Source organism: Alligator mississippiensis, chromosome 1 (genome assembly GCF_030867095.1).
Source record: "Alligator mississippiensis isolate rAllMis1 chromosome 1, rAllMis1, whole genome shotgun sequence".
Taxonomy (NCBI): domain Eukaryota; kingdom Metazoa; phylum Chordata; order Crocodylia; family Alligatoridae; genus Alligator; species Alligator mississippiensis.
The window spans coordinates 300745077-300753913 of NC_081824.1; positions in this window are offsets into that span (position 1 = coordinate 300745077).

The window sequence follows — 8837 nt, forward strand, 5'->3', positions numbered from 1 at the left end:
AAATAAAGCAAGCTGCAGGAGATTTAAATAACAGAGTTATGATGGTAAAGCATGTAATAAAAGCTGACTGTTCCCTTTTTTCTTGTTAATACAAAAGCTAGCTCAAATTAATGGACAGATTTAAAACGAACAGAGGGGCTAATAGTTCACACAGCATTGGCAGCTTTTTACATTCATTACTGAAGAAGGTTATGAGTCAGAAATTCTGAATAGATTTAAAAGAGCTAGGCCTTTCTATGATCATTGATAACATTGTTTGGTTATGCAAGCTAAAACAAAGGGAATCAATTCTTTTGCTTCTTGGAGCAGCTACAAAGCTACAGAAGAACCAGGAAGGAATTTAACATTCTGTTTCCCAATCTCCAATGTCCAGCATTGGCATAGATGCTTTTTCTCTCAGTTCCAGTACTGGATGTAATGATAGTGTGCTCTGATATGATAAACTTTATTTCCCTGAATACATTTATAAATAAAGTTCAGTGCATACAAATAGCACATCAATCTATGGCCAACTTTTCAAGTCATCCTCCAAGGTGAGTTTAGTTGGACAGAGATGGTAAAACCTTTTCTGTCCTTCAATAGTTAAACTACCAGTATTATTACAAGAGAATACAAATGCTCAGCAAGCATGTGAGGCGCTCTTCCAGATGCGGGGTTGAAGATTCTCCAGCATCTACACTGCGTTTTCAAAAGTCAGTAAAGTATTTAAGGTGCAGACAGAAGTGCAGCTCCCTGCTATAACTCGTAGTGCTTCACAGGAAGTTCTGAGTTACAGCAATCCCCTGGACCCAACAGACATTCTCTGTTGGGTCCCGGGGGTTGGGGGATTCAGTTGCAATTTGGAGTGGCTGCAAGTCTGCCACTGCTGTCCCCTAGCCCCACTCCTTCCCTTCCTCCTCCATGCCCTGGCTCTGTCTTCAGAATGAGAGGGAGTGAGCTGAGGGAGTTCAATCTGGGGTTTCTTCAGCTGGTGCTGGAGGGTGGATTGAAGCCCCCCCCCCCCCCCCCCCCCCGCCTCTATCACCAGCTGGGCAAACCCCAAAATGAGCTCCCCCTGCTCCCTTTCCTCCCTCGCATTCTGAAAACAGTGCTGGAAGCAGGGCTGTCCAGTCCTGCTCCTGTCACATGCAGACCTGTTAATGCAGGCGCTCCTTTGGAGCATCTTCATCTAAACCTTCATGTAGTGAAGGTTCAGATTGTTGTGGGATTGGGCCCTTTTAAAGCACTCTACAGCCATGCACTTCTGTCAGTGCACACCTGTAGAGCCAGATTGAGTAGAAATTGTCACTTCTGTCTGCGTCGTTATTAATTAAATGAACTTGACTTCATTCACCAATTGTCACCATTCAGGTCTTCATAGATTTCATAGACATTAGGGCTGGAAGGGACCTCGGAAGATCATCGAGTCCAGCCCCCCGCCCAAAGGGCAGGACGTCAGCTGGGGTCATAGGATCCCAGCAAGATAAGCATCCAGTTTCATCTTGAAGGTGTTCAATGAAGGCGCTTGAACAACCTCCGGCGGCAGGCTGTTCCAGACCTTGGGGGCTCGGACAGTAAAGAAATTCTTCCTTATGTCCAGCCTGAAACGATCTTGTAGTAGTTTGTGACCTTTCGTCCTCGTCATCCCTTGGGGCGCTCTGGTGAACAAACGTTCCCCTAGATACTGGTGATCACCCCTGATAAACTTGTAGGTGGCCATCAGATCACCCCTGAGCCTGCACTTTTCCAGGCTAAAGAGCCCCAGGGCTCTCAGCCTGTCATCGTAGGGTCTGCTTCCCTGACCCCTGATCATGCGCGTGGCTCTTCTCTGGACTCTCTCAAGCTTCTCCACATCCTTTTTGAATTGTGGAGCCCAAAACTGGACGCAGTACTCCAGCTGCGGCCTCACTAAGGCCGAGTACAGGGGGAGAATGACGTCCCGGGATTTGCTTGAGAAGCATCTATGGATGCAAGCCAGCATTTTGGTCGCTTTACTAGCCGCGGCATCGCATTGCAGGCTCATGTTCATCTTGTGGTCAATGATGACTCCCAAGTCTCTTTCTTCCATAGTGCTAACCAACATAGCACTGCCGAGCCTATAAGGATGCTGCGGGTTTTTCTTCCCAAGGTGGAGAACCTTGCATTTATCGGCATTGAACACCATCAGATTCTCGTCCACTCACTTGCTGAGCCTGTCCAGGTCAGCCTGGATCACCCGCCTGTCTTCTGGTGTGGATGCTTTGCCCCAAAGTTTGGTGTCATCGGCGAACTTGGCCAGTCCGCTTCTGACTCCAGTGTCCACATCATTAATGAAGATGTTGAACAGTATGGGTCCAAGGACAGAGCCCTGGGGGACCCCACTGGTCACAGGACACCACGATGAGTGACTTCCATCAATTACTACCCTCTGGGTCCGACCCCGGAGCCAATTTTCCAGCCAGTGGATCGTGGGAGACCCAAGGCAACAATTGGCCAGTTTCTCCAAGAGACGATCATGGGACACCAGATCGAAGGCTTTTTTGAAGTCAAGATATATGACATCAATCTCATCTCCCTTGTCCAGGTGATAGGTCACCTGGTCGTAGAAGGAAATGAGATTGGTCAAGCAAGACCTACCCGCAACAAACCCGTGCTGGCTATCCCTTAAGATGTTGGCGTCGGCCAGTCCATTAAGGATGGCCTCCTTAATAAACTTTTCGAAGATCTTCCCTGGGATAGAAGTCAGGCTGATGGGCCTATAGTTAGCCGGATCCACTTTCCTCCCTTTCTTGAAGATAGGCACCACATTGGCCTTCTTCCAGTCTTCGGGCACTACACCAGAGCGCCAAGAGTTTTCAAAGATCCGCGCTAGAGGCTGGGCTATGATGTTCGCCAGCTCCTTGAGTACCCTGGGGTGAAGATTGTCAGGGCCGGCTGACTTGAAGGTATCCAGCTTCTCAAGATGTTCCTTCACAAAGTCAGCATTAATGGAGGGCAGGGGATCACCCTCACCCGGACTTCCCGGCCCTGTAGCAGGCACAGGCGTCCCATGGGGCTGATGAAAGACCGACGCAAAGTACCTATTTAATAGTTTGGCTTTTTCCTGGGCGTCAGTTGTCAGTTGCCCCATCTGGTTCAGCAGGGGTCCAACGTTGCCCCTGCTTTTCCTCCGGCTCCCCACATATCTGAAAAAGGACTTTTTATTGTCCTTGATGCTCAAAGCTAGCTGGAGTTCAGTTGCAGCCTTGGCTTTCCTGGTCTGCTCCCTACAGGACCGGACCAGTGCAAAATAATCCTCCTTGGAGGTGACTCCCATCCTCCATCCTTTGTAGGCCTTTCTTTTTAGCCTCAGGAGGCCTGCTAGGTCCCTGGAGAGCCAGGGGGGCTGCTGATTCTAACTTCTGATCTAGTACAGGCAGCCCCGGCTTAGTGCTCTCAACCGGTTCCTGAAAAACTGAGCATTAAGCGAAAGGAGCATTAAGTGAAACAAAGTATTTGATGACCCAAGATGGCAACCGTGAGCATTATAATGAAACTTGCTGAGCGCTAAGTGGAATCGGGTATCATTTTAAAATGAGTGTTATAGCGAAATAGCACTAAGCCAGGGGTTTTCACCCTTTTTTAGTCTAAGTACCCCCAGCGGCTGGATGCCAAGCAGGGGAGTGGTGGAGGGTGTGACGCACAGCCGGACGCTGGGGTGGGGGAAAAGGGAGCATATGGCCAAATGCCAAGCAGGGGTGGGGAGCATATGGCCAGACATTGAGTGAGGAGGCAAGGAAGGCATGCAGGCAGGGACTGAGTGCCACTGCCTCCCAGAAGCAGGGCCGGGGCAGGGCCGGGAAGCTCACAGGGCTGGAGTGAGGGCAGCGGTGCTCTTCTGCGGGCCAGAGAAGGACACCGGGCTGGTGGGTGGTGGTGGTGGTGCAGAAGAGTGGGGTGGTTGAATTGGAGCCCCCCACCTTGGTGGGGTAGGGGCCGCAATACACCTGCCCACCCACCAGGCAGGGCTGAAAACCCCTCCCAGACTGTGAACTCTCTGCTCCCTTTCCCCCTCCCATTCTGAAAACAGCAGCAGGCTGGGAACTCAGCAAGCACAAGTTACAAAAGATGCTACATTTTGTAACACCTTTATTTGATACCTCATGCAATGAAGGGTCAGATTTTTCACCCAATCAGCCATTTTTAAGCTGTTTGCAGCCGTGCACTTGTCTTTGGTCACAGCTATAAACCTCTCTTTGGCCAAATTGGGCAAAAATTGTCACCTCTGTCTGCACACTATATGCCTCATGGACTTTTTCCCTCTCTTCCTTGTATTAGTTAAGGTCTGAATAATACCTTGTGAGACTGACCCTATCTTACGTTTTCAGGAAAAAAGAAAGTTGGAGGGTAAAGGGGGAAACAAATGTTCAGCAGTTTTTCCTAGACTGGGAAAAGATCTTGCTTTTAAAATCAATAGTGTTTATTCTTTATGTGGTGTGGCAGTCGAGTCCTAGCACACCTTTGTGTTAGGTGTGGCACAGATGCTTGCAGGCGCCACCTGCCCCACAGGGCTTGCGGTCCCAAATACAAAGCAGACAGGGGCAGAGATAAAATATATGAGCACTTAATCAGTATCACTATCCCCTTATTTGCAGCCACTTGATATCTGCGTGTTCCAGATAGGCCATGGCCCTGCTAAACGGAAGAGACAAAGCAAAACTTCAGCTGGGTGGCAGTTTTTGTGTCAGTAGCACATCCCAGACTGAGAGCTGAAGGAAGGGGCTTGAGCCTTGTCCCTAGGGTTTGGTGTGCACAGTGTGGGAGTGAGTGGGCAGTGTATGCCTTGCAGGGATGTTCCCAGGTATGATGAGGAGGCTGTGTGGATATGTCCATAGTATCTACAGTCATTTTCTTTATGAAATGCCTCCTAAGAGAACCTGTGATTCAGAATTGTTTGAAGGTTGGGCACCAAATTTTTAATGGCCAAAGCCCCAGTGATCCAGGGGACCACCGTGTCCCTTTTAGAATGACAGAAAGCTACCAGTGGTGGGTCACTTGGGGACACCTGAATTCTGTACCATCCGGCACACCCGGACAGGTGAGTGTTGAGAGAGAAGCTGGCAGAGTAATGGTTAATAGCTTCTGTGCCCTGTAGGCTTGCTTTCATTTAATAAAGATGAAGACAAAGTCTCTTGTGGGAAGGAAAGTAGTCAGCTACCAGTTCCAAAACCTGAGCAGCCACTTGGCTATTCCTAATGCCTTCAGGCTATTGGGATCCAGCCAGTCTGCATGACCTGTTGCTGACTCAGTTGACCCTGGATGGACAGTCCTACTTCTGGACACCAGGGGTGTCTCTATTCAGTAAAATAACTGGATTATTCAGTGATTTGATTTAAGCCCCCAATGGTAGAAAACTGTTAACTGAGGTGTCTGTTCTACTGACAGTTAAATAGGGGATTCTTTTTCAGCCATAATATCACAGATTCTCTTCCTGTGAGATCAGTCAGTATATGTGGGTTTAGAGAATGCTGTGCTGAATTACTTTTGTTTGAGACTTGAATACACAGGCATGTTTTCTATTTACACATTCCTAACTGTAACAGCTTTACTACTGAACTCTGCCCTTCAGTCAGCAAATGTGCACACATTTTAGCTGGTGTACCCTCAGAGGTGAGCAGAGCTATGGAGAGACACAAAGTGGTAAAACAATCTATTTCCAGAATAGCTTCTTCCATGATTCTCCCCCTGTCTGTCAGGGCTTGTCTACATAGGGACTATCAGGAAGATTATTCTGAATTAGCCTAATAGTTTGAGTTTAATATGAATTAATTAAAGTGCAGTAAACTCTGGTGTGGACATTCTCCCTCAGAGTTAGAATCCTTATTTTGATTTTGCGTAATTCAATTTACAAATTAATTAAGTTAGCTTAATTCACTTTGGATGAATGAGACACTAAATCAAAATAGAGAGACTTTTCATTCAGAATTTAAAAAATGTCCACAGAGGGGCTTAATGCAATTTAAGTAATTCACTTTAAAAGTTAATTTAGATTAAGCGTCCTGAGTGTCCCCAAGTAGGCAAGCCCTCAGGAAGTGAATCACTACCTTGCGTTCACTAGCAGATGGAAAAATAAAGGTTCACATACTTCCTTATCCAAGCAGCATAGCACATTGTGGATACGTTTATCCATGATTGAAATGTACAAAGGTCAGAAAAGGACATAAAAGCAATAAAGCCAGAGGCTCTGAATTCTTTATCATTAGCTATCTGTAGCACTATTGACTTCATTAGGCTAGCACATGTGCATATTAGTACAGCATCTGGGCCAAATATCCCTAAGTAACTTTTATGACTCCTATCATTGTATTATCTGAGTTAAAGGAATTGCAGCTAGGAGAGTCCATCTCAGATGAATTTCTGCTACAGATTTTCACAATCAGGAAAACCACCATGTCCTTAAGAGCTGGAAGTGAGATTTGTCTGATAGCCAAAAGAAATAGTTTATAGCATTGCTGGGACAAATAGTATGCCAGTGCCAAGTCAGCAGCTTCATGGAGGACATTGCTTAGGTTCCTTGGAAATCTCTTCTCTCAGATGGGAGCAGTTTGAAAATGAAACGTGTGCTATTTCAAACCATTCTGCTTCTCCTGCAGCACTTTTCCAGCTTCGGTGAGAACATTGGATTACAAGGATATTGGAGTTCAAAACTCAATTTAAAGAAATATATTTGTCTCACGTTAAGCCACTGTTGCCAAGTGTGTGTTTAACCTGTATTAGTCAAGGCAAGGCTACAGTGACATGCGTGTATACTAGCACATGGGGCTGTCAATTGGGGGTACACGTACCCCCAGGGGAACTTGGAACAGTCCTATGGGGTATGCATGGGCGGGCAGGGACAGAGCACTGCTGCCTCCCAGGAGCAGGTCCAGGGTGGGGTGAAGGCAGTAGCACCCCTCTGCAGGGCGGGGAAGCTCACTCGCGGCAGCTGCTGCCACCACCCACCAGGCCAGTGAGCTTCACCAGCCTGCAGAGGGATGTCGCTGTCTCCATCCCAGCCTGGTGATCTTCCCCGCTCTGCCTCAGCCCTGCTCCTGAGAGGCGGTGGTGCTCTCACCCTGCCTGCCCGCATGCCAGCCCTGCCTCGTTGCTCTGCATCTGGTCCCACCCCTGCTGTGTCTGGCCACACACCACCCTCCCCCTCCCCCCAGCTCCTCATCCAGCCATCAGGGGTACTTTGATTAAAAAGGCTGAAAACCCCTTTACTAGCAGATTAAAGGAAACCCTGTATTCTTCCTTGGCTTGCTAATGGGTCTATGGCAGTGGTGGGCAAAATGTGGCCCACGGGCCAGATGTGGCCCACCAGGCCATTCTATCTGGCCCACAGGGCCCCTAAAAATTTAGAAAATTAATATTTATCTGCTCCTGACTGCCTGTCATGTGGCCCTCAATGGTTTGCCAAAACTCAGTAAGCAGCCCTCTGCCCAAAATAATTGCCTGCCCCCGGTCTATGGTTCAGTTCTCTTGCTAGGGTTTTGATAGGCTGGCTAGCAAGTGTTAGCAAGATATATGGGTGGGGGGGACCACAATACCTTTCTTCTTCTAGTGAAGACAAAGGTATGTCTATCTTTTGACTTATCCTAAAATATTCCCAAATTGCTTTTTTAACTTGGCAGGTTTTACCACAGCCAGAGAGGCTGTCATTAAGATTTTTCAGCAAGCAACATCAACCCACCTTGTTTAGGTGTATGGAAATGTGCATTTAAATCCAAACCCAGGAAAAAAGGCACAGAAACCACAAAGCAAAGATATGTCATGCTCTGGAAGAAGCTCCAGATAGGAGCTTTCCTAGGAGGGGTGGTATTGAATTTCACTTACTCCTTGGCCTTTTGGCTAGGAGCAAGCAAGACTAGGGGGGGATCTGAACCCCAAGGCTTCTGGGCTTGGGGCTTGCACATAGGATGCCTACCATGGATTTGGGAAGTATCTGAAGCCCAGAACTGATGGATCTGGGAGGGAGGATACTTGCCCAGTGGCATAGTCGCGCACACACAGACTTGAATGACTGAGAAATTTGGAACTAGACTATTGGTCTTTCCCTAATAGAATTCATAACTAATTTGGCCCTTGAAACAAAATTTTTAAAAAGCACTGTATGAAAAAAAAAAAGAAAATGGAACAGCTAGCAAAAACAAGCTGTTCAGTTTGATTGCAAATGCTCTGTTAGCATGGGGATGAGGGCTGTATAACAGCCGTGGGATGATGCCGTTGCTGTGAGAGCATTCTTGAAGAAACCCAGGTGTGGAAGATTAGTTTCAAAAGGCCCAGCAGCCCTAAATAAGGACCTGCTATTCAAAAGTGCTTGGCACCTAGCCAAACCCCATAGTGGAGGAGTTTTCCAAATTGCTCAGTGTCCCATTTGATGAGTTCCTTTGAAACCCCAGACATGGATTTAATTCCTAAAATGTATTTTGAAAATCTAGCCTGAAGATGGATGCTGACTGTTTCCAAAGAGTCCATAGACTTTTGCTAGGCTTTGACACTTCCACTGAAGAAGCATAAGGCAACCTCTAACAAACTCAGTGGTGTAGCAAGTAGTTACTGCCTTGGGCAAGCCCTGCAGTACAGTGGGGAGGGAGAAGGGAGGGGGTTGTGGGGAGCATGGGATCTAAAAGCAGGGGTAGGGGCATGGGATTGGAAAGCAGGGGGGAGGCATGTGTGGGTTATGAGCTGGGGTGGGGAGGGCAGCACTCATGCCCATGCTGGGAACTCTGCTGTCTTGGCTGAGCTGCTGTTGCCCAGTGCGAGGGCTGTGCCCTCAGGGCTCTTAAAGTAACAGGAGCCTAGGACTGTTTTGGAGTACCCAGCACAGGGTATAGACTCTGCTGGGGTGGGAATGTGAT